The sequence below is a fragment of the Danio rerio genome, chromosome 4 (assembly GCF_049306965.1).
Source record: "Danio rerio strain Tuebingen ecotype United States chromosome 4, GRCz12tu, whole genome shotgun sequence".
Lineage (NCBI taxonomy): Eukaryota > Metazoa > Chordata > Actinopteri > Cypriniformes > Danionidae > Danio > Danio rerio.
The window spans coordinates 66,901,142-66,922,727 of NC_133179.1; the positions used below are offsets into that span (position 1 = coordinate 66,901,142).

Sequence of the window (21,586 nt, forward strand, 5' to 3'; positions counted from 1 at the left end):
ATAATTTTAATATATATTATTTAATCGAGTATTCTGCCAATGTTTTTTTTTCATATTTATAAGGGTGTTTCTATTTGCTCTATTGCTGTGTACTACCCACTAGTAACCTGGGTTACAACTGACTATATATAAATCAGTTGACATTATTAAGGCATTTATTGGGAACAATTGCTACTTTTTTACTGTCATTCATTGTGTTTTGGTCATTATCAATGCACTGTCACTTTAATTGAGCGTGATCAGCGCGTCAAAAATAGACCCGGCGCCAAAACTATCGCTGCACTGCTGCTTCAGCGACGCTCACGCCTCGCTCTGACGCGCTGCTGTTGCGTGCAGTATGAAAGCTCTAATCTGTTAACATGGACGCCGAAAAAACACGCGCTGCTGGCGCTTGCGGTTTGAAACAGCCGTTAGTCTTAACACTAAAAGAAAAAAACTGTGGATACGATACTTCCAAACGCAGTTTCATCTAAGACAGTGGGGGGAAGCAAAATTTACTATGCTTTCAACTCAGTTACTTTGCACATGCATAAAGAGGCTCTTGTATGACAAATCCAAAAGGTGTGATCTTAACAATAGGTGGCGGTCACTTTTGCCCTAAACCACAGGTTGCCTTCGAGTCATTCCTTAAGTCCACTCGGCCTTGCACCGTTTTATAATCTTCCTTATTTAAAACAGCTCAATTAAGTCATCGGCTTCATTGTAGAGTACCCCTAGTATCTGAGCCTGCACTGCGCAATTAAAGAAAGAAGCAAAACGGGATGGACAGATGCCTAAAATGTTAGAAACGCACCACACCTTAAGTCAGTGAAGAAAAGGGTCAAAGCTTGACACTCTTGTGGGACTCGAACCTACAACCTTTGAATGGCTCAGCTCACAGCCTAGAGGTCCAATGCGCTATCCATTGCACCACAGAGACTGCACCAAAAAAAGCACTTTTTGGGACTCTCTGGCTCATGAAAGAACAGCCAACTGCAGACAAAGTACTGCTGGGATTTGAACTCAGGATCTCCTGTTTACTAGACAGGCGCTTTGACCAACTAAGCCACAGGGTCAAACGATGTTGACAAGGGCTAATTGTTTAATCGAAAAAAGAAAAAAAAAACTAACAATGGCAGCGCTGCATGTGTGAATGTCTGGACTTGAAATATTAAAGTCCAATTGGTTAGGCATTACCACATTATGCTATATAAAGCCATCGTCCAAAGTCCTCTTAAACGTGTAGCGTTCTTAAGGATTTGAGTTTTGTTTAGAAACCGACTGCTAAACATCCCGCTGCGTAAACACTCGTAACTCTTAAGAAAAAGCAACGCTGGCACATGTACATTAGGCACTGCTGGGACTTGAACCCAGGATCTCCTGTTTACGAGACAGGCGCTTTGACCAACTAAGCCACAGCACCAAAGCTGAAAAGAAGGCAAGACGGTTTTGCACACAGAGACTAAAAAAAGACAGCAAGTCTAAAATGGCAATCAAAGAGGTTGTTTAAGTCTATTTGTCGCACTATTCATTAGGCCTCAAAGCTATACAATTTTATAATTCATTCCGGTAAGCTCTATAAAACTAGCGCATTCACCACCTGGATCAATTTAGCCCTGGATCAATTTAGCCCAGGATCATTCAAGCCCAGGATCTCCTGTTTACAAGAGAGGCGCTTCGACCAGCTAAGCCACAGCACCACAATGAATGACCGTAAGAGACATTTGCCCGATAACAAAAAACGAAGAAGAACAAACCAATACACAACAAAAACCAGCATGTCAGGATGCAGAAAATGCCGACAAGATGGACGTGGTCTTTTAGAGTCCGGATGATTATGTCTCAAACCTGACCAGTAACCTGGCCTCTTTTCAAGATCAAAGCAAAAAATGCATTAATTTATTTTTATTTAATCTACCCTTAATCATGTGTCAGGTGTTTTTTGGAATCTCCAGTTTCATTACATCCAAACCCAGATTCAGCTTGGAAAATGGAAATCTGAGGGAAAGGTGCAATTTGGATTTGAACCTAGGACCTGCTGTTCCTAAGACAGGTGCTCTGGCCAACTTAGTCTCAACACTAAAAGAAAAAACCTCTGGATACGATACTTCCAAACGCAGTTTCATCTAAGACAGTGGGGGAAAAGCAAAATTTACTATGCTTTCTACTTAGTTACTTTGCACATGCATAAAGAGGCTCTTGTACGACGATTCCAAAAGGCGTGATCTCAACAATAGGTGGTAGACACTTTTGCCCAAAACCACAGGTTGCCTTTGAGTCATTCCTTAAGCTTACTTGGCCCTACACCGTTTTCTAATCTCCCTTATTTAAAACAGCTCAATTAAGTCATCGGCTTCATTGTAGAGTACCCCTAGTATCTGAGCCTGCACTGCGCAATGAAATTAAAAAGCAGAACAGGATGGACAGATGTCAAAAATGTTGGAAATGCACCACTCCTAAGTCAGTGAAGAAAAAGGGCAAAGCTTGCAACGCTGGTGGGACTTGAACTCAAAACCTTTAAATGACTCAGTTCACAGCCAAGAAGTCCAATGCGCTATCCATTATCTTAGATTAAATGATTTCCATTTTCCGAGCTGACAGATGGTTTGGATGTAATGAAACTGGATATTCCAAAAAACAATTAACACATGATTAAGGGTAGATTAAATAAAAATAAAATAATGCATTTTTTGCTTTGATCTTTAACAGAGGCCAGGTTAGCGGTCAGGTTTGAGACATGATCATCCAGACTCTAAAAGACCACGTCCGTCTTGTCAGCATTTTCTGCATCCTGACATGCTGGTTTTTGTTGTGTATTTATTTCTTCTTCGATTTTTGTTATCGGGCAAATGTCTCTTACAATTAATTTTTGTGGCGCTGTATCTTAGCTGGTCAAAATGCCTTGTAAACAGGAGATCCTGGGCTCAAATCCCAGCAGCGCCTTAGTTCAGGTGGTGCGTGTGCTTTTTTTATAGAGATTAATGAAATTAATTATAAAACTGTATAGCTTTGAGGCATAATGGATAGTGCGACAAAATGAGTTACATTTAAGAGCTCATCTGATTCACAACTAGTTGACTGCACACCCATGTTTTTAAGTTGTTTATCTCCCCCTCCATATTCTCCATTCCTCAAACCTATTGAGGATTTTTTTCCTGCCTGGAGATGAAAAGTGTATGACCGAAATCCAAACACATGTATACCCCTTCTCCAAGCTATAGCAGTTGATGCTTTTCGTGGCTGGATTTGCCATGCAAGGTGACATTTGCCCCACTGCTTGGCCACACCAATACAGAAAAGAGAATGCAGTATAGCTGTTTATTTATTTATTTATTTTTTTTACTGTAACTGTATTTAGTAAATACTTCTGTTGATGGTATATGTAGACCACATTTTCTGCAACTTTGTGTTGGTTGGGATGAACACTGTGTACGCTGTTTTTGTGAGGAAAATACAGTAAAATATATTTGGTATTTGTTTGTTTTGTATTAAAACAATTTTCGAAAAATTTTACAATGCACTTCTGTAGGTCTATGTACTGTCTGTAGTAAGTGTAACACTGAACAGAAGAAGGCTTACAGAAAGTCATTATGATGAATAGAGAAGAAGTGGTCATAGTGTTTTACATTAAGCACATTAGTGTTCAACTGATCTTATGAATATCTATTAATGTGATGGCTTGTGTGTGTCATTTGAAAACAAAATACCTTTTTGAGAAGAAATCACATTGTTTTGAACTTATAATTTCATTTTGCAGAAGAATTGAAGAGTTTTGCCCAATGTGTGTGTGTTTTGTGATTTGTGTGTAGAGTTCTGACAATATGAGACATGCTTTCAGAAAATGTGTGTAAACAACTGGAAAAAACTGGAAACAACCTCTTTGGTTGTCATTTTAAGACCTCCAGGAACAAGTTTGGTGACCCCTGGCTTAAAAGCATAGTTCTCTCAGACAGCAACTTTACAGGGCAACACTATATGCTGAATGGCTCAACCGAAATTTTAACATGTTATTTCTCACGGAATGAACGAGAATCATACTCCTAGACAAGCAAGCCACTAGTAATGTTTTGTGGCGACACTATATGCTGGCAAACTGGAATTCTTCGAAAGACATTTTTATGAAAGACATAATGTGCTGTAAAACGCAGGACACCTGCAAGGTCTCATCCGGTATTTGAACCTGGGACCTCTCACACCGGAAGCGAGAATCACACCCCTAGACCAATGAGCCACTAAAGTGCTAGGATTTCACATGGCGTCAGAAGCATCAAATAGACAGAAATCTTTCTCTAAAGGGAATCAAGGGCACCCTAAGCGAGATTCATACTCCTACACCAACAAACCACAAAAGCTTGAATATTTCACAAGACTTCAGAAGCAACATATGGTCAGAAATCCTTATCTAACAAACATTGAAGCCGGGCTTTTGCTTCATTTGGACCCAGGACTTCTACAATGGTTCGTCCAGGATTTGAAAACGGGACCTCTCGCACCTTATGCGAGAATCAAGCGCGTAGACCAACAAGCTACTGCAAAACAGCCACTTTACATGGCAATACTATCTGCTGACAAACTGGAATTCTTCAAAAGACATTTTTACGAAAGACATAATGCCCTGTAAAACACTAGACAACTGCAACGGCTCGTCTGGTATATGAACACAGGACCTCTCGCACCCGAAGCAAGAATCATGCCCCTATACCAACGAGCCACTGCAAAACAGCAACTTTAGATGGCAACACTATCTACTGACCAACCGGCATTCTCAGAAAAAAGGCCTCTGTGTAAGCCACAACGACCTTACAAAACAAAAGACAACTGTAAGGGTTCAACTGAAATTTGAACCTAGGATTTCTCATGGCATGAACGAGAATCATAGTCCTAGACCAGCAAGCCACTATGCAAGAAATATTTATGTAGCGACACGATCTGCTGACAAATTGGAATTCTTTGAAAGACGTTTTTACGAAAGACATAATGCCCTGTAAAACACAGGACACCTGCAAGTGCTCGTCCAGGAATTGAACCTGAGACCATTCGCAACCGAAGCGAGAATCATACCTATAGACCAACAAGCCACTAAATTGGGAGAAATTCACAAGGTGTCAGATAGTCAGAAATCTTTCTCTAACGAATCAAGGGCACCCTAAGTGAGAATCATACCCCTAGACCAACGAGCCACTGCAAAACAGCAACTTTATATGGCAACACTATCTGCTGACAAATTGGCATTCTCAGAAAAAAGGCCTCTGTGTAAGCCACAACGACCTTACAAAACAGCAGACAAGTGTAAGGGCTCAACCGAAATCTGAATCTGGGATTTCTCATTGCATGAACGAAAATCATACGCCTAGACCAGCAAGCCACTATGCAAAGGAATGTTTTATGTGGCGACACTATCTGCTGACAAACTGGAATTCTTCGAAAGACATTTTAATGAAAGTCATAGTGCCCTGTAAAACACATGATACCTGCAAGGGCTCGTCCGGGATATGAACCCGGGACCTCTCTCAACCAAAGCGAGAATCATACCCCTGGGCCAACGAGCCACTACATTTATAAAACTTCACATGGCGTCAGAACCATCAGATAGTCAGAAAACTTTCTCTAACGAATCAGTGGCACCCTAAGCGAGAATCATACCCCTAAACCAACTAGCTACTGTAACAGCCACTTTACATGGCAAAACTATCTGCTGATGAACTGGCATTCTCAGAAAAAAGGCCTCTGTGTAAGCCCGTAGACCTTACAAATCAGCAGACAAATGTAAGGGCTCAACCGAAATTTGAATCTTGGATTTCTCATTGCATGAACGAAAATCATACTCCTAGACCAGCAAGCCACTATGCAAAGGAATGTTTTATGTGGCGACACTATCTGCTGACAAACTGGAATTCTTCGAAAGACATTTTAATGAAAGTCATAGTGCCCTGTAAAACACATGACACCTGCAAGGGCTCGTCCGGGATTTGAACCCAGGACCTCTCACACCCAAAGCGAGAATCATACCCCTAGACCAACGAGGCACTACTGTAATAAAATTTCACATGGCGTCAGAAGCATCAGATAGTCAGAAAACTTTCTCTGACGAATCAAGGGCACCCTAAGCCAGAATCATACCCCTAGACCAACGAGCCACTGCAAAACAGTAACTTTACATGGCAACACTATCTGCTGACAAACCGGCATTCTCAGAAAAAGGCCTCTGTGTAAGCCACAACGCCCTTACAAAACAAAAGACAACTGTAAGGGTTCAACTGAAATTTGAACCTAGGATTTCTCATGGCATGAACGAGAATCATACTCCTAGACCAGCAAGCCACTATGCAAGAAATATTTTATGTGGCGACACTATCTGCTGACAAAGTGGAATTCTTTGAAAGACGTTTTTACGAAAGATATAATGCCCTGTAAAACACAGTACACCTGCAAGGGCTCATCCGAGAATTGAACCCGGGTCCTCTCGCAATCGAAGCGAGAATCATACAGATAGACCAATGAACCACTAAACTGAGAGAATTTCACAAGGCGTCAGATAGTCAGAAATCTTTCCCTAACGAATCAAGGGCACCCTAAGTGAGAATCATACCCCTAGACCACAGAGCCACCGAGCCACTGCAAAACAGCAACTTTATATGGCAACACTTAAAATGAACTGGGTCCAAATGAACAGTTGCTTCATTTGGACCCAGGACTTCTGCAATGGTTCGTCCAGGATTTGAAAACGGGACCTCTCGCTCCTTATGCGAGAATCAAGCCCGTAGACCAACGAGCAACTGCAAAACAGCCACTTTACATGGCAACACTATCTGCTGACAAACCGGCATTCTCAGAAAAAAGGCCTCTGTGTAAGCCACAACGCCCTTACAAAACAAAAGACAACTGTAAGGGTTCAACTGAAATTTGAACCTAGGATTTTTCATGGCATGAACGAGAATCAAACTCCTAGACCAGCAAGCCACTATGCAAAGGAATGTTTTATGTGGCGACACTATCTGCTGACAAACTGAAATTCTTCGAAAGACATTTTAATGAAAGACATAGTGCCCTGTAAAACACATAACACCTGCAAGGGCTCATCCGAGAATTGAACCCGGGTCCTCTCGCAATCGAAGCGAGAATCATACAGATAGACCAATGAACCACTAAATTGAGAGAATTTCACAAGGCGTCAGATAGTCAGAAATCTTTCCCTAACGAATCAAGGGCACCCTAAGTGAGAATCATACCCCTAGACCACCGAGCCGCTGCAAAACAGCAAATTTATATGGCAACACTATCTGCTGACGAACTGGCATTCTCAGAAAAAAGGCCTCTGTGTAAGCCACAACGACCTTACAAAACAGCAGACAACTGTAAGGGCTCAACCAAAATTTGAATCTGGGATTTTTCATTGCATGAACGAAAATCATACTCCTAGACCAGCAAGCCACTATGCAAAAGAATGTTTTATGTGGCGACACTATCTGCTGACAAACTGGAATTCTTCGAAAAATGTTTTTTATGAAAGCCATAATGCCCTGTAAAACAACAAAATAACTGCAAGGGCTCGTCCGGGATTTGAACCCAGGACCTCTCACACCCAAAGCGAGAATCATACCCCTAGACCAACGAGCCACTACTGTGATAATATTTCACATGGCATCAGAAGCATCAGATAGTCAGAAAACTTTCTCTGACGAATCAAGGGCACCCTAAGCCAGAATCATACCCCTAGACCAACGAGCCACTGCAAAACAGTAACTTTACATGGCAACACTATCTGCTGACAAACCGGCATTCTCAGAAAAAGGCCTCTGTGTAAGCCACAACGCCCTTACAAAACAAAAGACAACTGTAAGGGTTCAACTGAAATTTGAACCTAGGATTTCTCATGGCATGAACGAGAATCAAACTCCTAGAACAGCAAGCCACTATGCAAGAAATATTTTATGTGGCGACACTATCTGCTGACAAACTGGAATTCTTCGAAAAACGTTTTTTATGAAAGCCATAATGCCCTGTAAAACAACAGAATAACTGCAAGAACTCGTCTGGGATTTAAACCCGGGATCTCTCACACCCTAAGCGAGATTCATACTCCTAGACCAACGAGCCACAAAAGTTTGAATATTTCACAAGACATCAGAGACAACAGATGGTCAGAAATCCTTATCTAACAAACCTTGAAGCAGGGCTTTTGCTTCATTTGGACCCGGGACTTCTGCAATGGTTCGTCCAGGATTTGAAAACGGGAGCTCTCGCACCTTATGCGAGAATTATGCCCGTACTGGAACTGGAATTCTTCGAAAGACATTTTAATGAAAGACATAGTGCCCTGTAAAACACTTAACACCTGTAAGGGCTCACCCGGGATTTGAACCCGGGACCTGTCACACCCGAAGCGAGAATCATAACCCTAGACCAACGAGCCACTAAGTTGAATTCATTTCACATGATGTCAGAAGCATCAGATAGTCATACCCCTAGACCAACGAGCCACTGCAAAACAGTAACTTTATATGGCAACACTATCAGCTGACGAACTGGCATTCTCAGAAAAAAGGCCTCTGTGTAAGCCACAACGCCCTTACAAAACGTTACAAAAACGTTTTTTATGAAAGCCATAATGCCCTGTAAAACAAAAGAATAACTGCAAGGGCTCGTCCAGGATTTGAACCCGGGACCTCTCGCACCCTAAGCGAGAATTATACCCCTAGACCAACGAGCCACAAAAGCTTGAATATTTTACAAGACATCAGAAGGAACAGATGGTCAGAAATCCTTATCTAACAAACATTGAAGCAGGGCTTTTGCTTCATTTGGACCCGGGACTTCTGCAATGGTTCGTCCAGGATTTGAAAACGAGACCTCTCGCATCTTAAGCGAGAATCATGCCTGTAGACCAACGAGCAACTGCAAAACAGCCACTTTACATGGCAACACTATCTGCTGACAAACCGGCATTCTCAGAAAAAAGGCCTCTGTGTAAGCCACAACGCCCTTACAAAACAAAAGACAACTGTAAGGGTTCAACTGAAATTTGAACCTAGGATTTCTCATGGCATGAACGAGAATCAAACTCCTAGAACAGCAAGCCACTATGCAAGAAATATTTTATGTGGCGACACTATCTGCTGACAAATTGGAAATCTTTGAAAGACGTTTTTCCGAAAGACATAATGCCCTGTAAAACACAGTACACCTGCAAGGGCTAATCCAGGAACTGAACCCGGGTCCTCTCGCAACCGAAGCGAGAATCATACCCCTAGGCCAATGAGCCACTAAATTGAGAGAATTTCACAAGACGTCAGATGGTCAGAAATCTTTCTCTAACGAATCAAGGGCACCCTAAGTGAGAATCATACCCCTAGACCACCGAGCCACTGCAAAACAGCAACTTTATATGGCAACACTATCTGCTGACAAACTGGCATTCTCAGAAAAAAGGCCTCTGTGAAAGCCACAACAACCTTACAAAACAGCAGACAAGTGTAAGGGCTCAACCGAAATCTGAATCTGGGATTTCTCATTGCATGAACGAAAATCATACGCCTAGACCAGCAAGCCACTATGCAAAGGAATGTTTTATGTGGCGACACTATCTGCTGACAAACAGGAATTCTTCGAAAGACATTTTAATGAAAGTCATAGTGCCCTGTAAAACACATGATACCTGCAAGGGCTCGTCCGGAATATGAACCCGGGACCTCTCTCAACCAAAGCGAGAATCATACCCCTAGGCCAACGAGCCACTACATTGATAAAACTTCACATGGCGTCAGAACCATCAGATAGTCAGAAAACTTTCTCTAACGAATCAATGGCACCCTAAGCGAGAATCATACCCCTAAACCAACTAGCTACTGTAACAGCCACTTAACATGGCAAAACTATCTGCTGATGAACTGGCATTCTCAGAAAAAAGGCGTCTGTGTAAGCCCGTAGACCTTACAAAACAGCAGACAAATGTAAGGGCTCAACCGAAATTTGAATCTGGGATTTCTCATTGCATGAACGCAAATCATACTCCTAGACCAGCAAGCCACTATGCAAAGGAATGTTTTATGTGGCGACACTATCTGCTGACAAACTGGAATTCTTCGAAAGACATTTTAATGAAAGTCATAGTGCCCTGTAAAACTCATGACACCTGCAAGGGCTCATCCGGGATTTGAACCCGCGACCTCTCACACCCAAAGCGAGAATCATACCCCTAGACCAACAAGCCACTACTGAGATAAAATTTCACATGGCGTCAGAAGCATCAGATAGTCAGAAAAATTTCTCTGACGAATCAAGGGCACCCTAAGCCAGAATCATACCCCTAGACCAACGAGCCACTGCAAAACAGTAACTTTACATGGCACGCTATCTGCTGACAAACCGGCATTCTCAGAAAAAGGCCTCTGTGTAAGCCACAACGCCCTTACAAAACAAAAGACAACTGTAAGGGTTCAACTGAAATTTGAACCTAGGATTTCTCATGGCATGAACGAGAATCATACTCCTAGACCAGCAAGCCACTATGCAAGAAATATTTTATGTGGCGACACTATCTGCTGACAAATTGGAATTCTTTGAAAGACGTTTTTACGAAAGATATAATGCCCTGTAAAACACAGTACACCTGCAAGGGCTCATCCGAGAATTGAACCCAGGTCCTCTCGCAATCGAAGCGAGAATCATACAGATAGACCAATGAACCACTAAATTGAGAGAATTTCACAAGGCGTCAGATAGTCAGAAATCTTTCCCTAACGAATCAAGGGCACCCTAAGTGAGAATCATACCCCTAGACCACAGAGCCACCGAGCCACTGCAAAACAGCAACTTCATATGGCAACACTTAAAATGAACTGGGTCCAAATGAACAGTTGCTTCATTTGGACCCAGGACTTCTGCAATGGTTCGTCCAGGATTTGAAAACGGGACCTCTCGCACCTTATGCGAGAATCAAGCCCGTAGACCAACGAGCAACTGCAAAACAGCCACTTTACATGGCAACACTATCTGCTGACAAACCGGCATTCTCAGAAAAAAGGCCTCTGTGTAAGCCACAACGCCCTTACAAAACAAAAGACAACTGTAAGGGTTCAACTGAAATTTGAACCTAGGATTTCTCATGGCATGAACGAGAATCAAACTCCTAGAACAGCAAGCCACTATGCAAGAAATATTTTATGTGGCGACACTATCTGCTGACAAACTGGAATTCTTCGAAAAACGTTTTTTATGAAAGCCATAATGCCCTGTAAAACAACAGAATAACTGCAAGAACTCGTCTGGGATTTAAACCCAGGACCTCTCACACCCTAAGCGAGATTCATACCCCTAGACCAGCGAGCCACAAAAGTTTTAATATTTCACAAGACATCAGAAGCAACAGATGGTCAGAAATCCTTATCTAACAAACATTGAAGCAGGGCTTTTGCTTCATTTGGACCCGGGACTTCTGCAATGGTTCGTCCAGGATTTAAAAACGGGAGCTCTCGCACCTTATGCGAGAATTATGCCCGTAGACCAACGAGCAACTGCAAAACAGCCACTTTACATGGCAACACTATCTGCTGACAAACCGGCATTCTCAGAAAAAAGGCCTCTGTGTAAGCCACAACGCCCTTACAAAACAAAAGACAACTGTAAGGGTTCAACTGAAATTTGAACCTGGGATTTCTCATGGCATGAACGAGAATCAAACTCCTAGACCAGCAAGCCACTATGCAAAGGAATGTTTTATGTGGCGACACTATCTGCTGACAAACTGGAATTCTTCGAAAGACATTTTAATGAAAGTCATAGTGCCCTGTAAAACACATGATACCTGCAAGGGCTCGTCCGGGATATGAACCCGGGACCTCTCTCAACAAAAGCGAGAATCATACCCCTAGGCCAACGAGCCACTACATTGATAAAACTTCACATGGCGTCAGAACCATCAGATAGTCAGAAAACTTTCTCTAACGAATCAATGGCACCCTAAGCGAGAATCATACCCCTAAACCAACTAGCTACTGTAACAGCCACTTTACATGGCAAAACTATCTGCTGATGAATTGGCATTCTCAGAAAAAAGGCCTCTGTGTAAGCCCGTAGACCTTACAAAACAGCAGACAAATGTAAGGGCTCAACCGAAATTTGAATCTGGGATTTCTCATTGCATGAACGAAAATCATACTCCTAGACCAGCAAGCCACTATGCAAAGGAATGTTTTATGTGGCGACACTATCTGCTCACAAACTGGAATTCTTCGAAAGGCATTTTAATGAAAGTCATAGTGCCCTGTAAAACACATGACACCTGCAAGGGCTCGTCCGGGATTTGAACCCAGGACCTCTCACACCCAAAGCGAGAATCATACCCCTAACCAACGAGCCACTACTGTGATAAAATTTCACATGGCGTCAGAAGCATCAGATAGTCAGAAAACTTTCTCTGACGAATCAAGGGCACCCTAAGCCAGAATCATACCCCTAGACCAGTGGTTCTCAAACTTTTTTCACCAAGTACCACCTTAGAAAAAAATCGTCTCTCCAAGTACCACCTTACGACGCAATTTTTTAACCAGTATTAAAAAATAGCGTCATAGGCCTAGTTAAGCAGCTACAGGTGTGCACAGTTTAAAACGATGCAGATTACTTCCTATTATTAAGAAATTATTAAGAATATGTATTAATGTCAGTCACTTTAAACATTTTAAATAGTCTGAACATTAACTGTGCTTGCAGATAAAAGAAAAGTTTTAGTTAAAACGTGCTTTTAAAAGTTTGTTAAAAAATGGCGCTGTTCTTAAAAAGTAAAAAGAAAACTGCTGTACTTAAATCTTAAGTATTCATAGTAGCCTATTCATCAAAAGCTGGAAATGCTGCTTGGACCTTATGAATATAGGCTATATGTCATATTCATACACTTTCAGACAAATCTTGAAATAAATGTTAAATGTACATATGACAGGGTTCATACAGGCACAGCCTAATGAAAATTAATTCCAGCACCTATTTTTTTTTCAAGACTGACATGCTATGTATTGAAGACCTGAAATGTATTCTCAGCAACCCATAAAACATTGCATAGGAATAGATACAAATAAAAACCATTAATAATAATATTTATTAATCATATATTAATAATATAATAAACCTGCACTAAATGCTTGTGAAATCTTTTTGTACTCAAGTAAAAATACTATTACACTGCTAAAATAACACAAATTTTAGTAAATAATGCTAATATTAGGTAAAAGTACAAAGTACTCTTTTAAAAAGTACTAGTTGGTTACTTTTGAAAAAAAAAAATCAGATTTTCATTATGAAATCATTTTTTTAAGTGTAAACCTGATTTAATGGTTTGATTGCTTAAATCCCAAAGCTACATGTATAGGAATTTGCACTAAAATAGGAAGTATGGCCGATTTTTTCTTTCATGACAATTAATCTTTTTCAATAGAACTGGTAAAACTACCAAATAAACTTTAAGGCCATAGAGACACTTTTTGCCCATTTTTAAAAAAAGATATTTTTAAACTTTGAAAGGTTAAATTAAAATATATGGTAAAAAGATTTTTATTTAGCCTTTTATTTACATATTTTACACTTTTTTTCTTTACAATATGGCAAATTTGTTTCTTAAATAGCTGTCCATCACATGTAGATTTTATTTTACACTTGATCTTAATCTAAAATAGAAACTTAAAAAAATACAAGTACACTGTCAGTAAAAAATAAAACAAAAGACTTTATTTTACTTGAGCTATTTGAAATATGACAACACTACACTTATCAAAGCAGTGCTTTAAGAGCCTTATTGTAAATGTTGATAAATAAACAATAAGTAACAATGGATTGCTTTGACCTGTAATGCTTTAAGACAGATCAGAATACAGCTAAATGTATAAATCACACAAATACCTCACCCAGAAACATTTCCAGCATAATTATTTTGTCGTAAAGAAATAAAAAAAGATCCACCTTTGCTAAAAGTAAGTTTCACTTGACAACACAGCCAAATAAGAAGACCATTAGCATTGTCATCGATTATGCATCAATCTATTTTTAAATATTTGATAACTTTGAATTCTTTTGACTAAATTTAGTCAAGGAGCAAAGATAAATAATGTCTACTTTAATAGTGGAAAGATCGCGATTGTATTCTATCTGAGCACACAGGCGATCCTGAGAGGACTTGCAGTTCATTTGAAAAAAGCATATTTAAGAGCTCACATATCTGTTTTAGCGATATGCGTACACGAATGCGCTCTCGTGTTAAAATAAAGCACTCGCCGCATTTCCAGAAATGAGTAATTGCGCAATACCTTCATTCCCGCGCCGCCATTCAGAATGTATTTAGAGGAGTGACAGGTCAGAGGCGAGTCGACTGGCTGTCGGAGAGCGAAACGTGTTTGTAGATCATCAAAAAGGCAGGAAATATGTCCGCGGTTTAATTTCTCAGCTAGACATCTCTATAGTGAAAACATCCGAGAAGCATTATTCCAACAAAACTTTTGTTTTTAAGTTGTTTTTTCTGTCTCTGCAACACAGAAAGCCTTTGTCCCACCCTTACATTTCACGCAACTAGACAAGGTCGACTGTGATTGGCTACTTTTCATGTCAGTCAAATCACGCTCCAGAATCCATTCTTAAACTTCGGAAACTGATTTTCAGCAGCTTATGACAAAATGCACTAAAATAAACACTCTAAGCACAGCGTTGTGGTCGTACGCTTCACAAAAAAAGCCAATGCTGATCACATCGATGTTATATTACACATTAAAGGATTAAAAGTGTTAATATTTCTTTCATTATACAGCGATTCCTCCGCGTACCACTAGGAGGAAGCCCGCGTACCACTAGTGGTACGCGTACCACAGTTTGAGAACCACTGCCCTAGACCAACGAGCCACTGCAAAACAGTAACTTTACATGGCAACACTATCTGCTGACAAACCCCCATTCTCAGAAAAAGGCTTCTGTGTAAGCCACATCGCCCTTACAAAACAAAAGACAACTGTAAGGGTTCAACTGAAATTTGAACCTAGGATTTCTCATGGCATGAACGAGAATCAAACTCCTAGACCAGCAAGCCACTATGCAAGAAATATTTTATGTGGCGACACTATCTGCTGACAAAGTGGAATTCTTTGAAAGACGTTTTTACGAAAGATATAATGCCCTGTAAAACACAGTACACCTGCAAGGGCTCATCCGAGAATTGAACCCGGGTCCTCTCGCAATCGAAGCGAGAATCATACAGATAGACCAATGAACCACTAAATTGTCAGAATTTCACAAGGCGTCAGATAGTCAGAAATCTTTCCCTAACGAATCAAGGGCACCCTAAGTGAGAATCATACCCCTAGACCACCGAGCCACTGCAAAACAGCAACTTTATATGGCAACACTTAAAATGAACTGGGTCCAAATGAACAGTTGCTTCATTTGGACCCAGGACTTCTGCAATGGTTCGTCCAGGATTTGAAAACGGGACCTCTCACACCTTATGCGAGAATCATGCCCGTAGACCAACGAGCAACTGCAAAACAGCCACTTTACATGGCAACACTATCTGCTGACAAACCGGCATTCTCAGAAAAAAGGCCTCTGTGTAAGCCACAACGCCCTTACAAAACAAAAGACAACTGTAAGGGTTCAACTGAAATTTGAACCTAGGATTTCTCATGGCATGAACGAGAATCAAACTCCTAGAACAGCAAGCCACTATGCAAGAAATATTTTATGTGGCGACACTATCTGCTGACAAACTGGAATTCTTCGAAAAACGTTTTTTATGAAAGCCATAATGCCCTGTAAAACAACAGAATAACTGCAAGAACTCGTCTGGGATTTAAACCCGGGACCTCTCACACCCTAAGCGAGATTCATACCCCTAGACCAACGAGCCACAAAAGTTTGAATATTTCACAAGACATCAGAAGCAACAGATGGTCAGAAATCCTTATCTAACAAACATTGAAGCAGGGTTTTTGCTTCATTTGGACCCGGGACTTCTGCAATGGTTCGTCCAGGATTTGAAAACGGGAGCTCTCGCACCTTATGCGAGAATTATGCCCGTAGACCAACGAGCAACTGCAAAACAGCCACTTTACATGGCAACACTATCTGCTGACAAACCGGCATTCTCAGAAAAAAGGCCTCTGTGTAAGCCACAACGCCCTTACAAAACAAAAGACAACTGTAAGGGTTCAACTGAAATTTGAACCTAGGATTTCTCATGGCATGAACGAAAATCAAACTGCTAGACCAGCAAGCCACTATGCAAAGGAATGTTTTATGTGGCGACACTATCTGCTGACAAACTGGAATTCTTCGAAAGACATTTTAATGAAAGACATAGTGCCCTGTAAAACACATAACACCTGTAAGGGCTCGTCCGGGATTTGAACCCGGGACCTCTCACACCCGAAGCGAGAATCATACCCCTAGACCAACGAGCCACTGCAAAACAGTAACTTTATATGGCAACACTATCAGCTGACGAACTGGCATTCTCAGAAAAAAGGCCTCTGTGTAAGCCACAACGCCCTTACAAAACAGCGGACAACTGTAAGGGCTCAACCGAAATTTGAATCTGGGATTTCTCACGGCATGAACGAGAATCATAGTCCTAGACAACCAAACCACTATGCAAAGGAATGCTTTATGTGCCGACACTATCTGCTGACAAACTGGAATTCTTCGAAAAACGTTTTTTATGAAAGCCATCATGCCCTGTAAAACAAAAGAATAACTGCAAGGGCTCGTCCGGGATTTGAACCCGGGACCTCTCGCACCCTAAGCGAGAATCATACCCCTAGACCAACGAGCCACAAAAGCTTGAATATTTTACAAGACATCATAAGGAACAGATGGTCAGAAATCCTTATCTAACAAACATTGAAGCACGGCTTTTGCTTCATTTGGACCCGGGACTTCTGCAATGGTTCTTCCAGGATTTGAAAACGAGACCTCTCGCATCTTAAGCGAGAATCATGCCCGTAGACCAACGAGCAACTGCAAAACAGCCACTTTACATGGCAACACTATCTGCTGACAAACCGGCATTCTCAGAAAAAAGGCCTCTGTGTAAGCCACAACGCCCTTACAAAACAAAAGACAACTGTAAGGGTTCAACTGAAATTTGAACCTAGGATTTCTCATGGCATGAACGAGAATCAAACTCCTAGAACAGCAAGCCACTATGCAAGAAATATTTTATGTGGCGACACTATCTGCTGACAAATTGGAAATCTTTGAAAGACGTTTTTCCGAAAGACATAATGCCCTGTAAAACACAGTACACCTGCAAGGGCTAATCCAGGAACTGAACCCGGGTCCTCTCGCAACCCAAGCGAGAATCATACCCATAGACCAATGAGCCACTAAATTGAGAGAATTTCACAAGGCGTCAGATGGTCAGAAATCTTTCTCTAACGAATCAAGGGCACCCTAAGTGAGAATCATACCCCTAGACCACCGAGCCACTGCAAAACAGCAACTTTATATGGCAACACTATCTGCTGACAAACTGGCATTCTCAGAAAAAAGGCCTCTGTGTAAGCCACAACAACCTTACAAAACAGCAGACAAGTTTAAGGGCTCAACCGAAATCTGAATCTGGGATTTCTCATTGCATGAACGAAAATCATACGCCTAGACCAGCAAGCCACTATGCAAAGGAATGTTTTATGTGGCGACACTATCTGCTGACAAACTGGAATTCTTCGAAAGACATTTTAATGAAAGTCATAGTGCCCTGTAAAACACATAATACCTGCAAGGGCTCGTCCGGGATATGAACCCGGGACCTCTCTCAACCAAAGCGAGAATCATACCCCTGGGCCAACGAGCCACTACATTGATAAAACTTCACATGGCGTCAGAACCATCAGATAGTCAGAAAACTTTCTCTAACGAATCAATGGCACCCTAAGCGAGAATCATACCCCTAAACCAACTAGCTACTGTAACAGCCACTTTACATGGCAAAACTATCTGCTGATGAACTGGCATTCTCAGAAAAAAGGCCTCTGTGTAAGCCCGTAGACCTTACAAAACAGCAGACAAATGTAAAGGCTCAACCGAAATTTGAATCTGGGATTTCTCATTGCATGAACGAAAATCATACTCCTAGACCAGCAAGCCACTATGCAAAGGAATGTTTTATGTGGCGACACTATCTGCTGACAAACTGGAATTCTTCGAAAAATGTTTTTTATGAAAGCCATAATGCCCAGTAAAACAACAAAATAACTGCAAGGACTCGTCCGGGATTTGAACCCGGGACCTCTCACACCCAAAGCGAGAATCATACCCCTAGACCAACGAACCACTACTGTGATAAAATTTCACATGGCGTCAGAAGCATCAGATAGTCAGAAAACTTTCTCTGACGAATCAAGGGCACCCTAAGCCAGAATCATACCCCTAGACCAACGAGCCACTGCAAAACAGTAACTTTACATGGCAACACTATCTGCTGACAAACCGGCATTCTCAGAAAAAGGCCTCTGTGTAAGCCACAACGCCCTTACAAAACAAAAGACAACTGTAAGGGTTCAACTGAAATTTGAACCTAGGATTTCTCATGGCATGAACGAGAATCATACTCCTAGACTAGCAAGCCACTATGCAAGAAATATTTTATGTGGCGACACTATCTGCTGACAAATTGGAATTCTTTGAAAGACGTTTTTACGAAAGATATAATGCCCTGTAAAACGCAGTACACCTGCAAGGGCTCATCCGAGAATTGACCCCGGGTCCTCTCGCAATCGAAGCGAGAATCATACAGATAGACCAATGAACCACTAAATTGAGAGAATTTCACAAGGCGTCAGATAGTCAGAAATCTTTCCCTAACGAATCAAGGGCACCCTAAGTGAGAATCATACCCCTAGACCACCGAGCCACTGCAAAACAGCAAATTTAAATGGCAACACTATCAGCTGACGAACTGGCATTCTCAGAAAAAAGGCCTCTGTGTAAGCCACAACGCCCTTACAAAACAGCGGACAACTGTAAGGGCTCAACCGAAATTTGAATCTGGGATTTCTCACGGCATGAACGAGAATCATTGTCCTAGACAACCAAACCACTATGCAAAGGAATGCTTTATGTGGCGACACTATCTGCTGACAAACTGGAATTCTTCGAAAGACATTTTAATGAAAGTCATAGTGCCCTGTAAAACACATGATACCTGCAAGGGCTCGTCCGGGATATGAACCCGGGACCTCTCTCAACCAAAGCGAGAATCATACCCCTAGGCCAACGAGCCACTACATTGATAAAACTTCACATGGCGTCAGAACCATCAGATAGTCAGAAAACTTTCTCTAACGAATCAATGGCCCCCTAAGCGAGAATCATACCCCTAAACCAACTAGCTACTGTAACAGCCACTTTACATGGCAAAACTATCTGCTGATGAACTGGCATTCTCAGAAAAAAGGCCTCTGTGTAAGCCCGTAGATCTTACAAAACAGCAGACAAATGTAAGGGCTCAACCGAAATTTGAATCTGGGATTTCTCATTGCATGAACGAAAATCATACTCCTAGACCAGCAAGCCACTATCCAAAGGAATGTTTTATGTGGCGACACTATCTGCTGACAAACTGGAATTCTTCGAAAGACATTTTAATGAAAGTCGTAGTGCCCTGTAAAACACATGACACCTGCAAGGGCTCGTCCGTGATTTGAACCCGGGACCTCTCACACCCAAAGCGAGAATCATACCCCTAGACCAGGGGTCGGCAACCCGCAGCTCTAGAGCCGCATGCGGCTCTTTAGCGCTGCCCTAGTGGCTCCCTGGAACTTTTTAAAAAAATGTTTGAAAATGGAAAACGATGAGGGAGGTAAATATATTTTTTGTTTTAATATGGTTTCTATAGGAGGACAAACAATCTTAACGTTTTCCAATGCTGTAAAAGTGTGTAGAATATTTAATTTCAACATTTCTGTCAACGAAGATTTGCGTCAAAGCCTGCGACACACGTTTCTATCAGCAGGGCGGGATGCCAGGCAGGTAGCTGTTGTAAACAAACCGGCGGCTGTGTGATGCGCCATGGAGCGCAAGCTGTCTTTGCCAAAGATGTACAGCGGGGCATGCTTTCTCATTTTCCCTCACTGAGAGAATTCAAAGAAGCCCATCCCGATCACTCACTCAACGGTGATTATTTACAAGGTGCGATCGTTAATATGCAAACTGCATTTGGGAGCAGATTTTGTGAGTTGCGAAAGGAAAAAACGAGACTGTCTTTCCTTGACACACATCCTTGGAGATTGACCCTTCCTTGTTGAGCACATTCCCAGGAATGACTCGAGCTGATCTTGAAATGGAAATGGCAGGCTGCGTTTTATTGCACTGTTTGTTGGCCAGATAAGGGGCACGTTGTGCACGTTCATTTTGATGTTGTTTTTTTGAATCCTCAAAATAAAATAAAAAAAACATTAAAAAATCTGATTTCTTTATTGCATTTCTTTAATTTCATCAAAGCAAAACATAATGCAATAATATTGTAATGAAGTTAAACTTGATCATTAAACATAATTCATTAATATTGTAATGAAGTTAAACTTGATAATTAAACATAATGCAGTAATATTGTAATGAAGTTAAACTTGGTCATTAAACATATTTCATTAATATTTTAATGAAGTTAAACTTGATAATTAAACATAATGCATTAATATTGTAATGAAGTTAAACTTGATCATTAAACAATTCATTAATATTGTAATGAAGTTAAACTTGATAATTAAACATAATGCATTAATATTGTAATGAAGTTAAACTTGATCATTAAACAATTCATTAATATTGTAATGAAGTTAAACTTGAACATTAAACATAATTCATTAATATACTGTAATTAAGTTAAACTTGAGACGGCATCGTACAACAGAGTAGTCACGTGGTGCGTCATTCTCTACAGGATGCACTGCAGGGAAATGAACATTTAATCATGAAGGCTCAGTATGTATTTGTAGCCAACGAAGTCATTTTTTTAGTAGGCTAATATAGCTAATATAAATACATATAGCATGTGTTGCCATCATTATAAGGCTTATATAAAGCTTTTAATTTTTTGCGGCTCCAGACATATTTGTTTTTGGGTTTTTTTGTCCAATATGGCTCTTTCAACATTTTGGGTTGCCGACCCCTGCCCTAGACCAACGAGCCACTACTATGCGAGAAGGGTTCAACTGAAATTTGAACCTAGGATTTCTCATGGCATGAACGAGAATCAAACTCCTAGACCAGCAAGCCACTATGCAAAGGAATGTTTTATGTGGCGACACTATCTGCTGACAAACTGGAATTCTTCGAAAGACATTTTAATGAAAGACATAGTGCCCTGTAAAACACATAACACCTGTAAGGGCTCGTCCGGGATTTGAACCCGGGACCTCTCACACCCGAAGCGAGAATCATACCCCTAGACCAACGAGCCACTAAGTTGATATCATTTCACATGATGTCAGAAGCATCAGATAGTCAGAAAACTTTCTCTAACGAATCAAGGGCACCCTAAGCGAGAATCATACCCCTAGACCAACAAGCCACTGCCAAACAGTAACTTTATATGGCAACACTATCTGCTGACAAACTGGCATTCTCAGAAAAAAGG

The 21,586-nt window shown here is 41.1% G+C and overlaps 1 protein-coding gene and 7 non-coding genes across 8 annotated transcripts in view; all 8 read right to left on the minus strand.

Moving 5' to 3' along the window:
- LOC108182721 (uncharacterized) overlaps positions 1-21,586 on the minus strand; it is a 162,499-nt gene that overhangs the window by 67,055 nt on the left and 73,858 nt on the right. The window lies entirely within an intron of this gene.
- On the minus strand, positions 1,329-1,402 carry trnat-cgu (transfer RNA threonine (anticodon CGU)). Its single transcript has one exon. It is a non-coding gene; the product is annotated as a tRNA-Thr (tRNA).
- Positions 5,929-6,005, minus strand: trnap-ugg (transfer RNA proline (anticodon UGG)). The gene has a single exon. It is a non-coding gene; the product is annotated as a tRNA-Pro (tRNA).
- trnap-ugg (transfer RNA proline (anticodon UGG)) lies at positions 7,525-7,596 on the minus strand. Its single transcript has one exon. It is a non-coding gene; the product is annotated as a tRNA-Pro (tRNA).
- Positions 16,338-16,409, minus strand: trnap-cgg (transfer RNA proline (anticodon CGG)). The gene has a single exon. It is a non-coding gene; the product is annotated as a tRNA-Pro (tRNA).
- Positions 16,709-16,780, minus strand: trnap-agg (transfer RNA proline (anticodon AGG)). Its single transcript has one exon. It is a non-coding gene; the product is annotated as a tRNA-Pro (tRNA).
- Positions 18,211-18,282, minus strand: trnap-ugg (transfer RNA proline (anticodon UGG)). The gene has a single exon. It is a non-coding gene; the product is annotated as a tRNA-Pro (tRNA).
- trnap-cgg (transfer RNA proline (anticodon CGG)) lies at positions 21,338-21,409 on the minus strand. Its single transcript has one exon. It is a non-coding gene; the product is annotated as a tRNA-Pro (tRNA).